Here is a 22,598-nt window from a genome sequence, read left to right as displayed (position 1 = left end):
ATAGTGCTGTAGACATGTTCTATTATCTCTCATGGCCAATCAATTATTAATAAATCCTCTGCATGACAAAATAATGCTAGTGAGGAAAGTCATTCTTTCTCCTTTAAAGGAGTTCGCATTTTAATAAAAGTTCTTAGCCAATACCTTATTGAAGATTTGAATGATCCTTCACTGTTCTCTGTCTGCTGGTTGGACTCTCTCCCTTCTTTTGAGGCCAAATCACTGCTTTTCTATGGAGTCTTCTCCATTGGCCTTCTTTCTTTTACTTTCCCTTCCCTAAATGAAAGTAAGCTCTCCCTCCTCAAATCACAGAACTGTGCTTAGATGATTCCTTAGCATTTATCTCCTCTCTTATATCACACTGACATATATCCCACCACCCATTAGACTGTAACCTTCTTGACAGCAGGGCCCATGTCATCTGTTTGTATCCATTGCACTAGCACAGTGCCTTGCACATTTATTTATTAAACAAATGTGTAATGAATGTTTATTAAATTGAATTGATGCTTTGATAAGTCTCCAATTCTGTTATTTCCTTCCTATGGGATTGTAAGCAATTCACTTCTTTGCTCAGGGACTGAATTTCCTGAGGGGGTTAGACTAGATGATTCCTAAGGTCATTTTCACCACTAATTTCTATTACTTGATGATTCAGGTTAGAAGAAAAAGAAAAACCTTATCACTTTGCCGTTTGGGGAAAGAACATGATTTACTTGGCTTGAACTAACCAGGTTACATGTGATACTATGTATCATAGAAACACATTTTAGAACTGAAATGGACCTTACAATCCAATTCTTCATTTGATAGAAACTGAGGTCCAGGGAGGTTGTAAGTGACTTACCCAGGGTCACACAGATAGTCAGTAGCAAAGTTGAGATTTTTAAATCATTCCTCCAATTCAAAATCCAACATTCTTTGTTTTATATCATGTTGTCATCTCTATTTTTCATGGTCTATGAAGATAATATCTGAAGAAATTGATGGGGTAGTACCCATTGACCTTAGAAGTAAGAGGATAAAGGAAGAACTCAGGGGAAAGATAGTGAAGCCAACATAGACCAAGGCCAACCCACAGGGAGATTTTCTTCTGAAACATTGGTCTTGGTATAGTCAGTTTAGAGATGTCATAGACCAAGGCCTATCACCAAGGACTGAGTATTCAGAAATACCTGAATGAGACAACCTTATGCCTTTTGGGAAGGAAGGAAGGAAGGAAGGAAGGAAGGAAGGAAGGAAGGAAGGAAGGAAGGAAGGAAGGAAGGAAGGAAGGAAGGAAACAAGTATTGATTAAGTGCCTACTATGTGCCAGGTGCTAGGCTAAGGGCTTTACATATACCTCATTTGATCCTTACAACAACCTTGGAAGGTAGGTGCTACTATTATCCCCATTTTCTGAATGAGGAAACTGAGGCAGATAATGGTAAGGTGACTTGTCTAGGGTCACACAGCTACTAAGTATCAGAAGCCAGATTTAAACTCAGGTCTCTTGACTCTAGGCCCTGTACTCTATCTACTGTACCACCTAGCTACAATACTAAAACTTGGTTAAATTTCATAATTGCTCCGTCAACTTTGGGTTTAGGGAACTCTGATTCTGGACCACGATGTTGGCAGTGAAAGTGGAAAAATCTTGAAGAGCAGAGGATAGGAGAGGAGAGGAAAACAAAGGGGAAAGGAGAGGAAAGAAGAAGAGAGGAGAGGAGAAGGGAGGGGAGGGAGGTATGGAAGGAGGAAAGGGGAGAGAATTGCCTGTGTGTACGTATGTGTATGTGCATGTGTTTGTGTGCCTGCGTGTGTGTGTGTGTGTGTGTGTGTGTGTGTGAGAGAGAGAGAGAGAGAGAGAGAGAGAGAGAGAGAGAGAGAGAGTGAGAGGAAGGCAGAGGAGACAGAGACACAGACATAGAGATATAGGCTAAGATAATTGAAAGAGACAAAGTAAATCAAAGAGAGACAAAGATGGAGAGAACATTTTTAAAGAGCTTAGTCTATGCCAGGCATTGTGTTAAGTGCTGGGGATACAGATACAAACAAACAACAGTTGCTGTCTTTAAAGTGCTTACATTTTATGGAGAAAGAGCACAGGTAAGGGGAGTTAGAAGGCGTGGAGGAGAATTGAAGAGAGAGCCAGGGGAGGGTCAAGGCAGCTAGCTGGTAAGGAGGCAGGAAAGTCTGGTGAATGAGTCAAGCCGTGAGTTATGTGAGTATAGCTGGAGTGCCTCCAGAGATGGTGAATAAGGCTAGGGAGTCACCAGTCAGGACAGCAGGCTCTGGGATGAAGAAAGGAGTGGTCAGAGAGAACTCACGGTGTCATCGATCTCCAAGAGAAGACTATTAATCTGACATTAACAATGTTTAATACTGCAGAGAGGCCAAGGGCATGAAGACCGGAAAGGCCAATGTCCTTATCTATCTCTAGGGTGAATGAAAGTGAGGTGTTGACTTTTGGTTTATGCTTTTGGGTCCATTGAGTATATCCACAGTCCAGTTCTGTGGGTATACTTACATTAAATAATTGTGCACCCAACTGCCTGAGCTACTCATAACAGTCAGTCAATGAGCATTTATTAAGCACCTACTATATGTCAGGCACTGTGCTAAGTTCTAAGGATGAAAATATAAATAAAAAACAAAGATAGACCCTGCCCTCAAGGAGCTTGTAATCTAATACAGGAAGACAAAACACAAAAGCTAAAATGGGTGCTAGGGGAGCCATATGTTATTCATTATTGCTCTTTTCAATGGTTTTCCAGGACCACCAATTGGCCATGCCTTCTTCTTCCTGGGGGCAACCTTCCCTGATGTATACCTAATTCTGAGGTGTTGTAGATACAGTCCCCCGCATTCCCCATTGGAGGGTCTTGTAAAGGGCTAAAAAAAAGACAGCCCATCTTGGAATACATCAAGCACCTCAAATGATTTGGAGTTGGGGAGGAGATGCTTTAGGTAAAATAAATCCCAGCATATACTTCCCAATGGGAATTGGTCCCCACTGTGGATGTTTTGGGATGAGGAACGCCAATTTAGGGTGACGTGAGTCACATACTGATCAAACTAGTGTGACACCAACTGTCCTTCAAGAGACTCAAAGAGTCAAACCACGACCCCTAGGAAAAGGGTGATGAAGTTTTAGTCATCAAAGCTGTCCATATAAACATATGGAGGATAGGTAACGCTAGCATCTAACCATTTGTGTGTGTGTGTTGGGTGTGTGTGGGGGTGTCTTTACTACAGTTGCTTCTTCCATCTGCCTATTACTAGAGGGTTGCGCCCCTCCCCCATCCCCATAACTCCCTCTGCACTGTAATAGGCTGAGAGATGCAAGCAGCAAAGACTAAGTACTTTTTAAGCACTGCAATTTAGTGTAATTATTTGAAAGTAAACAATCTGCTCTGTCAATTAAACATTATTTAGTTTACATTTTTTTCTGATGCATCACATAATCAGCTCTGGGGCTCCCTGGATGAGCAGGGACCCAGGGCCTACTTTGGCTGTTGAGTTATCAGCCATTCCACAGGCTAAGCTGTGAACAAGCACCATGTTCTCTCTTCCATCCCAGAAGTCCTCCAGCAGGGCACAGGGAACAAGTTGGGGCTAATGCCAATACCCACATGTGGTTTCTGCATGTCTCCCATCAGAAGACCGTTGGTCTCTCCCTCCTCCCACACTGGAGGGTCTTGTAGGGGGTTGGGAAAAGACAGCCCTTCTTGGAATACATCAAGTGTCTCAAATGATTTGGGGTCTGGAGGGGGAGCTGCTTTAGGTAAAATAAATCCCAGCGTGTGCTTCCCAAACCCCTTTCCTTTCATTTTTATATCCATATGCATTTCACGGAAATTTAATCCATGTGTTTCTCATTCATTTACACTTAACTCATCAAAATATTATTATTTAAGAGCTGTTTGATGTACAGAAGGGCTGTGCCAATCATTTATCGGAGGCCTTTGCATCAGCACTCAACACATCATTTCCTCAAAGCAAAACAAGCCAGGGCCCCTTAGGGAGCCAACACCAGTTAGTTGAGATTTTAAGTCTAGAACCCCAAATCCTTGGGATCAGGAAGGTTCCAAGCCTGGCAAAATGGATATTCTGTAATTCAAGTCTACAGTGATTGCAGACACACTGTCTGCAGCACCCACCTCACCCTCTCCCAAGCAGGACTGGTGACTTTACCTTTGAAGCTGCCTTCCCTAGAGTCACAAGCCATATCCCCACCAAGCTGTGTTCAGTTTGGCTGCATTGCCCTTTATAATATGAGACAAAATAATAATAATAATAGTAATAATAACACATTATCTAGCATAACACAATAATATAATATAACATAATACAATATATAACATAACGGTATGATGAAATATGACAAAACATATCATTGTAGCATAATGTAACATAGCAATATACTATAACAATATATGATATGATATAATACAATATAATAAAACAATGTAAAATGATGAAATGTAACATAATATACATAACATGTCATGATATAATGTAGTATAGCATGATGTAATACAATATAATCCCATAAATTTTTCTCACTTTTTATGCATAACATCATAGGATGATAGATTTATTGAGGAAAAATATCTTAGGGGTCATCTAGTTCAACTTTTAATCATTTTATAGATGGGGAAACTGAAGCTCTGAAAGATTAAGTGACTTACATAAGATAACATGGACAATAAGTGACAGGATTCAAACTCATACAAATATTAAGAGACAATGGTGGAATCAGAACTCAGGTCCTTCTTTGGCTCTGGAGCTAGTACTCTTTCCACTATACTGCAGTGTGCCCCTCATCTGATCTTAACAAGAATCCTATAAGTTGGGTTCTAGATGTTTAGTGATCTCTGTATATGAAGAAATTGTGCCTTAGAGAGGCCAAGTGACTTGCTAAGGATCCAACAATTTTTCAGTGTTGGGCTGGCTTCATTCTTCTCCCATCCAGGGCTCAGATCTCCCTGCATCACTTGGTTTCTAAGACCTAAACTCATCTCAGCTTATTTTCCCATGCCTCAGGGCTAAGGCAAACACTTTATAAATGGAGGTTCTGTCAAGTGCAAACGTTATCTATTTACTCCCTAGGAACACCACCTACAGCTTTAATTCATGACACCCTAAGACTCAACGATGTGACTAGGCTCAGGTTGGTGGGTGATTCCATAGAGGCTGTAAGTCTTTTGGCTTAAGCTGAGCAGTAGAAAGGAAGAAAGTCAGGTCAGGGCTACTATGAAGTCTTCATATGACGGTGACCAGTCCTTCTCCTCTTAGTTTGTAATCCTGAGGGAATTACTGTTTTATTCCAGCCAAAGAAAGAGTCAGGAGATGTGTCATGGTGCAGACAGCTCTGGAATAGGAGCCACATTCTAGTTAGGAATCACCCAATGCCTTGCTATTGACTTTATCTTTCTATAATAATTATAGAATCTCACAGTTGGACATCAACCAGTCCATTCTATATCTGAGCAGAAATTCCTTCTATATCACCATTAATTAGCTGTCTATCCTTGACTTATAGATTTCTGTTGACAGGAAACTTAATGCCTCCCAAGAAATCCCATTGCACTTTGGAATAACTAATTGTTAAGAAGTTTTTCCTCATATCAAGTTGAAATCTGCCTCTGTGACTTATATGACTATAGGATTTAGAACTAGAAAGCACCAGGGAGAACATTTAATCCTACACTTTAATTTTACAGATAAGGAAACAGGCCCAGAGCAGGAAAGTGACTTGCTCACAGTCACACAGTGGCAGAACTGTGATTCCAATCTGGATCTTCTGACTCCAAATTCTGTGCTTTTTCTATGATACCATGGTCCCACCCTCTGGCTCTAGTTCCATCCTCTGGGACTACTCAGAACAAGTATAATTCTTGCCCTTTCTCTACTTTACAGATATGTTAGAAGGAAAGAAGGTATAGCAGAAACATGAGATTTGTGAAAGGGTCTCAGGATTCTTTTGGTACTATATCCCATCCAATGTAGGAGTCCATTCTACAGAGTTTCTGGCAAGTGGGCATCCAGATTCTATTTTTTATTCATTTTGTATTTATTTATATGTGCAAAGGTCATCTCCTTCAATAGAATGCAATTTCCTTGAGGAGAGGGCTCATTTTTTTTTTGTATCCCTAGAACCAAGCACAAAGTCTGGCACATAATAGATGCCTAATAAATAATTGTTGATTGTCTGATTGATTACTTGAGTGTTTTCAGTAACAGGGAGGTCATCATGTCACAAAGAAACTGCTTCCATTGCAGATGGGGTCAGTGGTTAGGATGGTCTTCTCTATAATGAACTGAAAATTATCTCTAACTTCCACCCATGATTTCTAGTTCTGCCCTCTTAGGCTAAGTAGAACAAGCCTAGGCCCCTCTTCCAAATGACAACCCTTCAAATTCTTGATATTCTCATCATATTCTCTTCTTTGGCTTGAATGGCCCCTGTTCCTTAACAGTTCTTCAAATCACATGGCTATTTGACACAGGTGGCATAATACCATGCAAGTGATTTTTTGTTTTTGTCTTTTGTCTAGAGGAAATTTAGCACAGGGGGTAGAAAGCTGGCCAGAAAATCTGGGTTACAATCCTATCTCTGTAACTTATATGACTATAGGATTTAGAACTAGAAAGCACCAGGGAGAACATTTAGTCCTACCTCTTTTCATTTTACAGAACAAGAAACTGAGGCCTAGAGCAGTAAAGTGACATATGAGCTGTATAATCCTGAGGCAAGTCACTTGATTTCTCAGTACTCTAAGGCAATTCTCTAAGATGATAAATTACAGAAAAAGTACTAACCTACGTGGGGAGATTGAAGTTTCCTCACGTTGGATTTCCATTTACCGTGGAAATCAAAAATTCAGTCCCTTATCCTCATATTTTCCTATATTCTTTATGCCCTATGTGCCTGTATGACTCCAAATAAGCTGGAGGTAGCTGAGGAGGAAGAAAAAGCCATTCCTAGAACTGACTGTAAAACTTGGTGGGGAGGGTGGAGAAGAGGAGGGGGGAAATCCCAAGCTGCACGAGAAGGGGAGGAGGAGGAGGAGGAGGAGAAAGCAGGAGAATCCCCGCCCTTAACCTTCTCAGTGTCCTCATTTGGAGAGAGGAGCCGTCAGCATGAGTGTTCAGCTGTCCTCCTCCTCCTCCTCGTTCTTCCCTTTGTTTCAGCCGCTCTTCTTTTACCCTCTCTGCCTCCTTGAGGTGTGACATCTCTTCGGCTTGGTCTTTGTTGTCTTTGACTTCACTTACCTCCCTCTCTTTCCCAGCCTCCTCTTCTGAAAGCCTGATTCCACAAGTTCCAACTTTTGAAGGGGTAATGCACATCTTTCTCCCATCTCTACTCCAAATTCTTTCTTTTGGGCTGTCCTCTTTTTGCTGGGAAGCACCCAGAAGGCTCTTAGAGAGACCACCTCCTTTCATATCTGGAGGAAGATTTGCCAGGAATTTTGCTGTCCATGGAAAACTAGGAATGAGAACCCTCAGAGGCTTCTTGTTCCCGTTTTTCTAGCATTACCCTATTAGCTTGCAAAGAAAGAGAACCTCAGGTTCAAATGCTAGTAAGTTTCTGACAAGCTGGCCAACTATTTACTGCTCACCAGGAATGTTCTGGAACCATCAGAGAGACTCCTGACTCTGAGGCAGCTACTAGTGAGTAGGAACCTTATAAAGGTAATGCCCAGATACTAAGTGCCAGCAGCATTATTTCCTCCTCCACTAACCAGCCTGGAAAATTCTCCTGGAAGGAGAATAGATTTTCCTGCCTGACCCACACACTGCCTGCTCTTGGTTCTAAGTATTTTAATGTCTGTGTAGCATAACAAACCTTCCTGTCCTTACTCATGCCTCAAATGATTTCCTACATACCCTCTGCATGACAAAATTTCGCCTGTCTCTTTAAAAGTCCAGGCCAAGTTTCTCTTCTCTAGGAATAGTGGGATAAAGGCATTCAAGCAAGAAAGGACCTTAGAGATCATGTCATCCAACTTCCTCCTGCTATCAAAGGGGAAAGTGAACTCTCCCTGGGTCACCTAATCAGCAATAGCAAAGATGGGAATTGAACCCAGGCTTTGTGGTTTCAAATCCAGTGTTCTTGCCACCATACCATAGGTGTCTTGTCTTCCCTGAAGAGGCTTAGCCTACAGGGATCTCTCCCTTCTCTGAATGATTGTTATTATGTATTCCTCATCTGGCAGATCAAATGTTGGACTGTCTTGCTAGTTAATTGTCATTTGACCTCCCTGGGCCTCTGTTTCCTCATCTGTAAAATGAGGAGTTTTAACAAAATGGCCTCTGAAGTCTCTTTCGGTTCTAGTTCTATCATCGTGGGACATATTTCATTTCAGTCAACAAGTAATTGTTAGGTACTTATCATGTGCCAGGCACAATGCCAGTAGCTAGCATTTATAGAGCACCTTAAGGCTTTTAAAGCACTTCACAATTATCTTATTGTATCCTTATGACAATTCTGGGAGGTAAATGCTAATATTACTCCCATTTTACAGATGAGGAAATTGTGGCAGATAGGGGTTAAGTGATTTGCCCAGAATCACACAGCTAGGGAAATGTCTGAGGCGAAATTTGAACTCAAGTCTTCCCAGTGCAGGTCCAGAGGTCCATCCACTATGCCACCTAGTTACTAAGTACTTGGGATACAAAGGGAGACAAATATATGCTCCCTGTATGTGTACATCTTGTTCCCCCCTCTATTAACCTATAAGCTGAGTGGGGGCCAAAGATGGGGTTCTCTTCACTTCTGTATCTCCCACAGTACTTCCTATAATGCCCTGTACATTCAAGCTATTTGAAGGATACTTGTTGAATTGGATTTATCTGTATATCAGAGATAGTCAGACATCCTAATTTAGACTATAGCTCTGTGTGAGGATGTAGGATTCATTACTCCTAAAGGAGGATTTCCTTCATTGAACCCCCAAATGGTGACATTTTCTCTAGATAGCAAACAGCAGAAAAGGCCTTTATGAGGCAAAGGATTAAGGCAGAGTTTTTTGGTCAGAAGTCTAGAAATATCAAGGGGCTGTCACTGTGATAAGGACCTCTTGGACTGGGAAGATGGAGGTTAGGCAGGAGCACAAAGGGGCTTTCTCCAGTATGGTCCCTAATATCATCACACCATGTACTGTTAGCCTTTCAAAGAGTTTCCGTATCCATTATCTAATTCGCTCTTCACTACACTTATGGTGAGTTTTTAGTTCTCCCCTTTGATTGATGGGAAAAAAGAGGTCCACGGAGGTGAAGGGATTTGACTAAGGTCACAGTAGAATGAGAATGCTAGATGGAGGACTAAAAACCAGATCTCCTGACTCATAGTCCAAGGTTCTTTCTTTCCCCTAGACCAAAACACACATGCAAATATGTATACCTATGCTTGCGCACGCACACGCACACACACAAACACAAACAGGGGCTAGAAAAGAGGTGTGCCAATTGAAACACTGAACTCAACACGCATATGGCAGGCATGGGGAGGGGGAGTCAGGGGGCAGAGAATATGTGCTGAGGCTGGCACATTCTCTCCCTCATCACTGCCCTGGCCCACAGAGTATCTCCAGTCCTTGGCTAGATGCCTCCATGAAGGTGGTAACTTGTCTGGATGTTACCACTGGCAGTTAATAATTACTCACACACAACAGATTGGGGGACATAATCACCATTGTATGGGGTGGGGAAGTGGAGGTTGAAAGAAAATTTAACCAAGAGAAAATCAAAACAAGAATAATTTTCCTATTTCATACTGAAGCCATTAAAAGCAATTTGACCAACATTAAAACATTCCTTGTTTATATTCCCTGGTGGTGGCTGGCCAGGCCTTTCCTTGTCCCTCATTGGTTCTTGAGTGAGTACCATCAGCCCCAATTCTAGAGGACCGACCCCATGCCACTTCTTACCTTGATATCCATCCAGCTAAGAGACAAACATGTGAGCTCACTTTAGGAGATATGACCTGGACCTATGATGCCATTCATACACATTGGTATATAATTCCCTCTCCTAGAAAAAGAAAATTTTTTACCAATGCAAGTGAATGCCTTCTATGCAACTTACAGTCTTGGAGAGTTGCCTGGCTCAATGAGAGATAAAGGGACTTGTCCACAGTCATACAGCCAGTAGGTACCAGAAGCAGGGGCTTGAACCCAGCCATTCCTGGGTTAGAGGGTTCTCTCTATCCACTATGTTATAATACCCTTTTACAACTTCAAGATCCTTCTGTATATTAGGGGTAGAGTCAGGGAAGCAGTAGGTAATTATAGGATAGGGTAAGTAGTTTGTTGTTATTGAAACATCCAGGATTATCCCTAGAAGACCAAGGTCCCAGGCAGAAAGTCAAAGAAGCTACTCAGACTACTTTGGTTCATGTTTTTTTTTTACTTCATTCAGCAAACATTTATTAAGCACCTACTGTGTGTACATTGATTCAAGTTTTGAAATTCAACACCTTCTCAATTCCCTCAGTTGCCTCTCCCCTGTGATAGGAGGAATGAAGGGGGAAGCAATAAATTACTCTCAAACCCCTCCTTAATAGAAGGCTTAGATCAGAACTTTCCAGGTAACCTTTCATTTTTCATCAGCAGCTCTGTTTGGTTTGATTCCATGGAACATCATGGCCCCAGCTACATTCTGGTGCCCTCTCCACTTTTCAGCTTCCTTTTGTGTATTGTCTTCCCCATTAGATTGTAAGCTCCTTGAGGGCAGGGACTATCTTTCTTTTTCTCATTTATATCCTCAGCTCTTAGCAAGTTCCTGGAATGTAATAGGCACTAATAAATGTTGATTTGAAATGAATTGTAGAGCACTGTGCTATGCAATGGAGAAGATTCACAGTTTAGGATAGACATGGGTCCTTTCCTTATGGAGCTTATAGTCAGTTCCAGTGATTCTCAAGGTATGGTCTTCACTCTTGGAGGTCCCCAAGATCCTTTTCAAGGGGTCTGCAAAACTATTTTCATAATAATACTAAGACATTATCTGCCTATTAATTTTTTTCTAACCACGTGTCTGTGTGAGGCCAGATTTTCTTCATCTATTTCAACCAAAATAATTGATTGAAGGAAGAAGCAGATAGGATAATTCAGATGTCTTCAATTAATCTAGATATTAAAGAGATTTGCCAAAATATGAAAAATAATGCCAATCTCATTAATTTTTGTTTGTTTTTGAAAATATGGTCATTTTTTCATGAAATGTTATTATGTAAAGGGTTTATTAATGTTATTTTTAAATGAATTGATAAATTTATTTTAAAAATTTATCCACTCTAATTTCTAATATGGTAAATATATGCACACACATATTTTATATATATGTGTGTATATATCTATATATATCTATATCTATATCTATACACACATATTTTATATATATGTGTGTATATATCTATATATATCTATATCTATATCTATTCAAAAGCTCTTTGAAGTCCTCAATAATTTTTAGGAATGAAAAGGCTTCCTGAGACCAAAAGGTTTGAGAACTATGAGTCTAATAAGTAGTAATAGCTTATATTTGTATAACCATTTAAAGTTGATGATTGGGTTTTCATATTCCTTCTCCTCTACTCCTTCAAATCACTTCAATTTCATAGGTAATTTATTTAGTATCTCCGACATGAGTCTAGCTTTCTGCTAAGTACCAGGAGGATAATAGTTCCTGTCTTAAGGAATTTGTAATCTAGTCCCTGAAAGAGACTCCTAACAAAACAGAACAATTTCAGACTATATAATAATGAAATAAACTGCAATGGCTTTAAAAAAAGGTCATTTTTCTGAAGCCAAAATGACTACTTTTTGTAAGGAGCTGTGCTAGATATAGGGGTTACAAAGAAAAACAAAAACAAAAATGCTTGTTTTTAAGAAGCTTATATTTTACTGGAGGAGCACAACATGACCACAAAGAAGTGTTTGATAGGATGACAGGATCATAGACCCAGAGATGGAAGGAATCTTAGGATCTATTTAATCTTATCCTCTTATTTTATAGATGAGGAAACTGAGGCCAAGAGGGTAGAAGTGACTTGCCCAAAGTCATACAGGTAGTGACAGAATCCATCATAATTTAGAGGTAGAGAGAGCACTAATGGCCTGGGGGGACCAGGAGAGCATCTCCTAGGAGGTGGCCCTTGAGCTGGGCCTTGCAGGAAGCTAGGGATTCTAACTGGTAGAGATGAAAAGAGAGAGTATTCTATGTATGGAGAACATAGTGCTTGAGAAATGCTTGTTGATTGATTAGCTAGGCTGCTAGTAGACGCATGGTCCATTGCTGAGTCCATTTCAGCTTGATTGGACATACCACAGCTTGTGTTCCACTGGGTTAGCCTTTGAGAATCTATAGTCACCTTCATGCCATGGATCCTGCCTCAAGGAATTTCCAGTTTAGCTGCTGAGAAAAACCTCTTAACCAAATAGAACAATATAATACCATGTCATAATGATAATATTATCTAAAGTACATTTCAGTTTTCAAAGGACTTTCACATTCGTGATCTTATTGAATTATTATTACAACCCTGTGAAGTAGACTATGCAGAGATTATCACTCCCATTTTATAGATGAGCAAACTGGGACTCAGTGAGGTTAGATTATTTGCTCAGTCACTGGTAGACTATAGCCTGCTTCTTTTGATTTCTCTGTCTAGTCCTTTCCCCACTATATTAGCTGGTATAACCATGTGGCACAATGTATAGGATTTGCCTTTTGTGCTTGCCACATGACTCTCCGGGGCAGACCCAAACCCAATGCCATCCCCTCTCTTGGTACTGTTTTAACAGACCTCTTACTTACTTGTGGACTTGGTCCTCTATCATTTACTACTTCCTGTCTGACTTTGAACCCTTTCTACTCCACTCCATGCAGGAACCCAGACACAGCCAGGAAGCAGGGGCCTTGGCATAACCCCATGAGGTCATGGTAGAAAAAGAGCCCTTTTCCATGTGGTTGAAAATGGTGCTAGTTCTGTTTTCCAAATTCCACCATCCCCCTCAAAGGCTTGAATTATCCCTGACTATCAGCCATTGATAAAGTCATGGAAAAAATGAGGCTTGGAAGGAAGAAGCAAGGGAACTAGGGATTTTCATACTATCCCTGGGAAAGTCTGTATTATATCTCATGGTGGCTCTCTTCCCCCTGGATTCAGTAACCTTTGCAAGTTTTCCAAAAACTGATTCTGCTGAATAGAAATTGATGAATGAGCTCAGACATGGAAATTGTCATAGAAAATAGCCATTGAGATGCTGGTCACCAAACCCTGGCCCCGGGGCCGGAGCAGACGGGTAGGCCGGCCAGCTTAAATATAGAGAGAGGCGCCATCATCTGTCTTTTTGCTAACTTCATTACTGTGGTGCCTGCTGGGGCCTAGCTTCCATCCCCATTCCTATTAGAAGCCCCTGGTATTTGACAGTAGAAGGGTGGGGGATCGAGGGGGAGGACTGGCTCTAGGCTTGACTATTCATGAGCAGCAAAAACTTACCCTAGAAAATGTAAATTCATTTGTGAGTATTTATCCTTACAGATTATAAGAGGAGCTAGTGTGGCCATGTTCAATTAGGAGATGGTAGGGACACAGACACACACACGTGCATGTGTGCACACACACACACATACATACATACACACGCACACACACACAAACCAACAGCTGCCTTGGATTAAAAATGGAGAGAACAGATACGCAGAATTTTAGACTTGCAAAGAACTTTAGAAATAAAACATTTTCATTTTCCAGAGAAAGAAACAAGCCCCTACACGGACGGTGACTTGCCTAATGTCATAATCGCTACCAAGTGAATTTGAATCCAGATGTCCTGACTCCAAATACAGAATGCTTGCCACGGTTAATGTGTGTTTATTTACATATTTACCTTGATTTTTCTTATGCTCCCTTTTTTCCCACCACACAGAGAAAACATGGATCAGGGAGAGTGCTGGACTCATAGTGAGGAAGTCTTGGGTTCAAATACTATCTTCAATATTAGTTGTGGGACTACATTCAAGCCACTCTCTGAGTCTCAGGCAATCTCTAAGACTGATCTCCTAAGTGGATTGCAATCTGCACTGAGGAAAGGAGTTCACAGATTCTTGACATACTGATGTCTCTTCCATAAGAATAGGAGACCACTGAAAAGGTGTATTTCCCCTAGTGGATTGGGAATTCTCTCAGGGAAAGGATCATTTCTTTGTATTCCTCTGCATCCTCTGACAGCATCTAAAATAGAAATCTGCATTACACTTAATCATTGATGTTCTATGACTATTTTTATTGTTCAGGTGTACTACAGAGCCTATAGGAACTTTCCAGCACAGCTTCAAGTGCCTGCAACAATGAGGGGAAAATACAGGTGTTCACTGGAGAAAGCTCCAGAACATCAGATTCCTATGGAGCCCTGGACATGGATGTTGTACAACTCGAAAATGAAGAAAAAGAGAGAAAGCTACAGGAAAGGGGGCAGAAATAAGAAAAGTGGAGCTGCCAGAGCTTTGGGAATGAGTAGAGAAGAAGAGGCAAGATGTGGGCTGTGGACAGAATGGGGAAATAGAAGGGGAAATGTATGTGTCAATATTGCCACAACATTCCTGAACTCAGGAGCTCCAGCAAAATCTTTAGGATTGTAGAGAAAATCCAAGGGTGTACCAAAAAAACTAGCACCTCCATTGGGAAGGCTTGTCAAGTCCTTTTCAGGGCTGCTTATCCATCTTTGGTGTCCACCTATCACCCAGTTCTTACCTGTGGCTCCAATAAGCTGCAGCACATGCAGTGGCCACACCCCAGTAAAACTGTCTCTAGAAAATGGACTAAACCAGATGGAGAGTAATCGACAAGCCTCAAACCTGTCAGTGAATTAGTTGGGGGACGTAAACCTCAAGGATGTAAAGACTTCCTCTGGTGGAAAGGGCGGATGAGAACAATTTGTTCCAATGGCCATAAAGGTGGCTGAAGCAGACACTATGGAGTGCTGAGAGCTTGGTCAGACATTGAAGATACCAAGGTCATCCATTGCATCCTGGGCTATATATAACCAGTTGTCCTGACTTGTCTTGCCATTGAACTTTGATGACTCAGGAAGAGAGAGAGTCTGATGACTTTTGCATAACTCTGCCTGCTTCATTTAAACCCAATTCACATGCAAGTCAAGACATCATCCATGATGTCATCGGTAAAAATGAAGATGATTACAATATTAAAATTGTTAGAAGGAGTATGTATAGACAGAAGACACAAGTGTGAGTTGGATATGAAGGGATGATATCTAAAATTAAAGGGTAAGAGAGGAACACACTGGGAGAAAGAGAAAGGGAGAGGTAGAATGGAATAAACAATCTTACATAAAAGAGGCAAGAAAAAGCTTTTACAGTAGTGTGAGGGAAGAGGTGAGGGGAAGTGAGTGAACCTTATTCCCATCATAACTGGCTCAAAGAGGCAATAACACACACACTCAGTTGGGTATAGAAGTCTATCTTACCCTATAGGAAAGTAGGTGGGAAGGGGATAAGAAAAGGGGGTGTGATAGAAGGGAGGGCAGATTGGGGGTCAGAAGCAAAACACTTTTGAGGAGGGACAGGGTGAAAAGAGAGAGAGAATAGAATAAATGGGGGTGGGAATAGGGTGGAGGAAAATACAGTTAGCAATCGTAACTGTGAAAAAAAATTTTGAAGCAAGTTTCTCTGATAAAGGCCTCATTTCTTAAACATAGAGAACTGAGTCAGATTTATAAAAATGACAATCATTCCCCAATTGACATATGATCAAAAGATATGATCAGTTTTCAGATGAAGAAATAAAAGCTATCTATAGCCATATGAAAAAAAATACTCTCACTGTCGATTAGAGAAATGCAGATTAAAACAATTCTGAGGTACTATCTCACACCAGTTAGATTGGCTAATGGGACAGCAATGTAAATGACAGATGTTGTAGGGGGTGGGGGAAAATTGGAACACTAATGCACTGTTGGTGAAGTTGTGAACTGATTCAACCATTCTGGAGAGCAATTTGGAACTATGCCCAAAGGGCTATGAAAACCATGCATGCCCTTTGACCTGGCAATAACACTACTAAGTCTGTATCTCAAGAGATTAAAAAAAAAAGAAAAGGATTTATGTATACCAAAAAAGTATAGCAGCTCTTTCCTGGGGGCAAAGAATTAGAAATCGAAAGGATGCCCATCACAAATTGTGGTATGTGGTTATGATGGAATACTATTGTACTATAGGAAATGATGAGCAGGATGCTCTCAGAGAAACCTGGAAAGACTTGCATGGGCTGATGTAATGTGAAATGTACTGTGTACAAAGTAACAGCAATATTGCAGGATGATCAGCTATGAATGACTTAGCTATTCTCAGCAATACAATGATCCAAGACAAGTCTGAAGGACTTATGATGAAAAATGCTATCCACCCCCAGACAAATAACTGATGGTGTCTGACTGAATGCAAATTGTAGCATACTTTTTTTAACTTTATTTTTCTTGAGGATTTTTTTGTCCATGTTTTCTTTTACAACATGACAATTATGGAAGTGTTTTGTGTGGCTACACATGTATAACCTATATCAAATTGTTTGCCTTCTCAATGGGGGTGGGGTGGGGAGGGAGGAAGGGAAAGAATTTGAAACTCAAAGTTTTAAAAATTAATGTTAAAATTGTTTTTACATGTAACTGGGGAAAAACAGAATGCTAAATAACTATTTTAAAAAACCGAAAGATAAATAACAACAGAACAAATTCAAGAGGATCCAGCAGATTCTGGCCTGCTCCAAATGGCTAACAGATCTGCATGTAGAGAAGAGATTGGGACAACTGAGTTTTCCTATCTTCTTACAAGTTTTCCCTAGGAGATTTCTAACTTATCCCCATCTATGAGAACGTAAGGAAGCTGGGTTTTTTAGTTTGGGGGAACATTTTGTTATTTACCTTGTTTTACTTCTTAATTAAATGCTTTTGCTATTGGTTGTGAGTCTCTTTTATGGTCTTATAATAGAGAATGTTATATTGGATAGGGGCTCAGGGCCAACATTTTATGACTAGCTACACAAGACAAGAACAACTGAACCTGGGAAAAATAGCATGTGACCCTTAAGTCCAAGTTCTTAGAGACTTCAGTGGCTCAGTTTTTACACAGGTAACCAAGTGTCCAATAAAGTCTTATTCTCGTGCCTATTACAGTATGTAGGTGACCCTGGGAGGCTATACCAGCAGAGCGCAAGCTCTAATGTATCCTCTTAAGCTAGTATGGCTTTGCATATAGGTTTAATGATGCACTGTATGATTGCTATCTGAGAACCAGCCTACCTGAGTGGAGATCATTGTCAGAAGGCTGGCCACCAGGTGGCAAATGTTTTTGGTCATGATTATTTAGAAATGCAACCCCCACCCCATCTGTCTCAAGATGCTCTTTACATTCATCTTTCCTACCATAATTTAAGTCAATTTCCTTTGATCCCAGATAGGTTGCCTGCTATCTTCTTGATAATGAATGAAACTTCACTTCACTAAAGAACTTCCTTCATACTGAGAACTGAGTTTGAATCATCAGTTCCAGATAGTGACTTCTTCTATTTCCTTTCCTTTTTTTCAGTACAATCACTTATTCAGTGTTTATTATCTGCAATGCATATAAATGTTAATGGAGTTTCCACAGATTAGATTATCCTTCAAGCTCAAGCCAACATTTATCCATTGCTTACTGTATTTAGAACACTGTCCACTTGAGTGGGATCTTTTATGGATGATTTGTGGACAGATTTTGAATATAATCACACAGGAGGAAAAGGCATGGTTGGGTTATGATCTATACTTGGGTAAGCTGGACCCACATGGATGAGATCCCAGAATCCCTAGAATTGTTATTTATGTTCAAATTGCAAGTTACTTCCTATCTTAGAAAAGAAGATAAAGGTGGATGAGGGAATAGTTCTTCATTCTCTAGGTTATTAGGGAATCAAAATATTTGTTTAAAATGGAAGGACTTTAATTTTTTAAATGGGGGAGGGGCCAAAAGCATCTGAAAAGGAAATTCTATCCTTTACCAGGAAGTAGGAGAGTGGAAGAATAAGATATAAGGGAGAAAATGAAGTAGAAAGGTGAATGCCACTTGAAGCAAAGTAACTGAGGTAAGTCTTTTCTCAAAATTGAGGAGGAACACTCTGAGGAGGCTCGTCCATTGAAAGTCAGAGGAAAGGAAATAAATGTGGTTATTGGAGACTCCCTACTGAAGGTTCCTGAGGCAGCTGTATGTTGACCTTGTATTAACAATGAGAAGTCTACTGTCTTTTCAATGCATGTATCAAAAGCACAATAAAGAACCGCTTTGTTGTTGTTCAGTCATATCCAACTCTTTGTGACCCCAGTTGGGCTTTTTTGTTTTGTTGTTGTTGTTGTTGTCCAAAAATCTTTAATATAACAAGGAGGGAGTTAGATTTTGTAGCCTCGGCTGGCACGGTGGCCCCTGGCATGCTCGAACTTTCGGCCCTTGGATCGGAGGTACAGTTTGGTGTGGCTGTGTGGAGTGCCCGGTGCCTTCCCAAAATACCTGTATACCTCACAACCCTTCCGGGAACCAGACAGCAAGACAGTGCCCCGGCCCTTGGGCGAGCTCATGGCCAGCTGGTCAAAGGTAAGAATCTTCCCATCAGCCTTGAGGATGCGATTCTGGGCATTGCTAGTAACACGAAGGGTACACACCTTCAGTTTGGGGACATCCTGGATCCTCACATCATCCGTCACGGTCCCAACAACCACAGCTGTCTTGTTCTCCCTGCCAGGCAGCTTCATTTTCCTGATCATTCGGGACAGGGACAGACGAGGCCGGTTGGTCCGGCTCATGAACAGCCTTTTCAGGACAACCTTGATGAAAGTTGAGTTGGTTCTACGGGCCAGGAACCAGTAGAGCTTGACCAGCAGCCGCAGGTAGATGTCCTGGCTCTTGGGCTCCTCGCGCCGGACTTTCCGGTCCTTGTTATGGCGGATGTCGACTCCCATGCTGGCACCCTACCGAACACCGGCCCGACCAGGAAAGCCAGTTGGAGTTTTCTTGACAAAGGTACTGGGTTGGTTTGCCATTTCCTTTTTGAGCTCATTTTACAAATGAGGAAACTGAGGCAAACAAGGTTAAATGTCTGGTCTAGGGCCACACAGCTAGGAAGTGTTAAGGCCAGATTTGAACTCACCAAGATAAATCTTCCTGACTCCAGGCCTAATGTTCTATCTACTGTACCACTTAGTTGCCCTTAAGATTTCTTTAAGAACTTCTTAAGACTTATCAAACCTTATTATTTCTCTTCTCTGGTAATTCATATGGGCATTGATGATATTTCCAAAAGGACTTTAGTGTTTCTAAGTTTTTTGAAGTCTTGGGAAAGAAACTGAAGACACCAGGGACACAGTTTGTGGTTTCATTACTCTTGTCAATTTATGGCAAAGGCATCAGAAGAGAAAGGCAGATTTGGGAAGTAATTAAATGAATGAATGCATGATAAAGAATTTTTAAGGACTTCCTAAGCTCCAGGCACTGTGTTAAATGCTGACGATATAAATATCAGTAAGTAAGACAGTCTGACCTCAAGGAGCTTACTTCCTTATGGCAGAAGACAATATATAAAGAGGAGTTAGAAAGTGTGGTGGGTAGGGGTGGAGGGAAGAATACACATATAGCAATGTGATTTAGAAATGTTCAAGAAGTGACATGGAGACCTGGTTTCAGGTAAGATAATCCAGAACCAACCAATCAGAACCTAGCATCCTGGGGGAGATGGAATCTGAGAACAGGCTTGGGATTTCTGGACAATGGCTAAAACAGAGAAATGATGGGTTTTTGACTAGAGATAGATCGTATTTAATAAGGCAGGTAAGAATTTACATAGTGTTATGAAAATCTAATTTTAAATGCTTTAATCAGAAAAGAGGAAGAGAGAACAACATGTATCAAAATAGGTACCACATAGGATAGCTATATTGTGGGAAGGATATAAGTAGAAATGTCCAGAAATGCATAGGAGACAAAACCTAAAAAAAAGAGCCAATAATGAAGTTCATAGTCTTAGACACTAAGGTACAAAATCTGAATAACATTGTTGAGAGGTGCTTCTCATGGAATCTCTCTGGTTCATGACCCTAACCAAAGAAGCCCATGAGAATGGCACTATCTGGCTTTTTTTTTTTTGGCTTTCCAAAGAAGACTCTCAGTTTTCCTTCCAGTGTTCATGTTGACAAAATGATAAATCTAGAGGAGATTTTATTTCATCTGACCCCAAAAATGAAGAATTTTTGCCTGAGATCAGAGACAGTAAAATAAAACAGCAACCCTTCTCCCTTGAGAAAAAAAAATATCTTTGCTCTCCTTTCTGGAGAACATCAAGAAATTCTTTCCCCTAGTGCACTAGTTCAGCAAGTGTGAGGGTCCCTAAGATTTTTTTTCAGGAGTTACTTGAGGCCAAAATTATTTTTATAATAATATTTTATAATAATTTTATAATAATACTTATGACATTATTTACTTATTAAAATGCCCCTTCTTTTCCCAATTACATATCTGTATGAGACCAGATTTTCTTCATATGGTTCAGTCCAAATAGTATATTATAATAGATTTCATGCAGAAACAGATGTGAGAATCCAGTTGGTTTTCTACTGAGTAAAACATTCAAGGGGTTTGTGAAATAGGTAAAAACAATGTCACTCTTCTCACTAAATTTGTTTTGTTTTTGAAAATATAGCTATTTTTCATAAAATATATTAGTTATGTTAACATATGATGGTGTTATTTTAAATGAATTATAAATATATATTTTTAAATTTTGCCCATTTTAATTTTGAATATGTAAATATCGATAGATATAACCCAAATAAGCAAAAGCTCTTTGGAGTCCTAAATAATTTTTAAAATAATAAAAAGATCCTACATAATTTTTAAGTGTGTGAATTTTTAAGTCTGAGACCAAAAAAGGTTGAGAGCCTTTGCTCTACTGGGTTCTATCTCCCCAAGAGATGTAGATATTCCTTATGATTCATGATTATACCAAATTTTTGTATAGCAGATTACAAAGAATTCAGAAAAAGTTTAATTAGGATACCCAGGACTAAATTTTTCCTAAAGTTAGTCCAGAAAGTATGGGAATCTCTCAAGAATGAAAATGTGTAAAACAATCAGATCTAATACTCCAGCATTCAACAAACCTAGGAACATTGGAAAAGGATTTCCAATTTAACAAGGACTGTTGACAAAACTGGAAAGCAGTTTAGCAAAAAATAAATAAATAAGTAAATACAATGGATTTAGACCAGCATCTTACATATACCACAATTATATACCAAAATAAGCCATAGATGAATAGTCAACTTAAGTATATAAGGTCTTGTCATTATAAAAATTAGACGAAAATTAGAGGCAGAAGGTGCCTTTCACAACTCAGGCTTTGAATAGAATCCTTAAACAAGAGATAGAGGAGATATCAAAAGATGAAACAGACAATTTCAATTACATAAAATTGAAAATCTTTTCCATGAACAAAATCAATACAATTGTAAATCAAAAAAGAAAACTATCATTTAGGAAAAATATTCTTATCAAATATTTCTGATAAAATATGATATTCAAGGTATGTAAGGAATTAACAGAAACATAACACCAAGAGTTTTCCCCCTGTAGACAAGTGGGCAAAAGATATGAACAGTTCTAAAAAGATTTGAAAATTATTAACAAACTTTTGAAAAATTATTCCAAATCACCAATAATAAAATAGCAAATTTAAACAATTCTGAAATTTTTACCTCACCCTTAGCAAATTGGAAAAGATTAATTAGTGTTGGAAGAGTCATGGAAAGACAGGCACGCTAATATACATTGTTGGTGAAATTCTGAATTGGCGTAACTTTTACTGAAAATAACTTTCAATTCTTAAAAAAAAAAGTAACTAACCTGTTCATGACTTTTGTCTCAGAGATCTCCTTGCTGGGTATATACCCCAAGGAAGTAAAGGAGAGAAAGAAAGATCTCATATATACTCAGGCATTGATAGCAACACTTTTAGTGGTAGCAAAGAATCGGATATACAGTGGGTGCCCATTGATTGGGGAATTAATAAACAAATCATGGTATATGAATGTGATAGAATGTCATTGCTTCACAGGAAATTATTATTATGAGGTTTTTAGAGAACCATGAGAAGACTTATATGAACAGATGAAGAACCAGGAATACACTATACACAATGACAACAATAATGGAAATGAAAACAACAACAAAAAAATGTAAAAGCTGTGTAATTATTACATCCAAATGTGGCCCCGAGGAAGAGATGGCCCCTTTCCTGAAGAGGTGGAGAATTATGTGTGTGTAATACTGTATTTGCTGTCAGATGTGGTAGACTCAGTGGTGGTTTTGCTTAACTGTTGTTGTTGTTTGTTAAAACGAAAGGCCCCGGGGCAGCTAGGTGGCACAGTGGATAAAGCACTGGCCCTGGAGTCAGGAGGACCTGAGTTCAAATCCAGCCTCAGACACATAACACTCACTAGCTGTGTGACTGGGCAAGTCACTTAACCCCATTGCCTAGCAAAAAAAAAAAAAGGAAATGCCCACTG

The 22,598-nt window shown here is 39.9% G+C and overlaps 1 pseudogene; it reads right to left on the bottom strand.

The window, feature by feature from the left end:
• Positions 1 to 18,405: 18,405 nt before the first annotated feature.
• Positions 18,406 to 19,032, bottom strand: LOC110207355 (large ribosomal subunit protein eL18 pseudogene; annotated as a pseudogene).
• Between the last annotated feature and the right edge of the window lie 3,566 nt (positions 19,033 to 22,598).

This window comes from Phascolarctos cinereus, unplaced genomic scaffold (assembly GCF_003287225.1).
Source record: "Phascolarctos cinereus isolate Bilbo 61053 unplaced genomic scaffold, phaCin_HiC Scaffold_2;HRSCAF=192, whole genome shotgun sequence".
NCBI classification, from domain to species: Eukaryota; Metazoa; Chordata; class Mammalia; order Diprotodontia; family Phascolarctidae; genus Phascolarctos; species Phascolarctos cinereus.
Note: the sequence above shows the minus strand (reverse complement) of the source record. Positions and strands in the feature narration are given on the sequence as shown.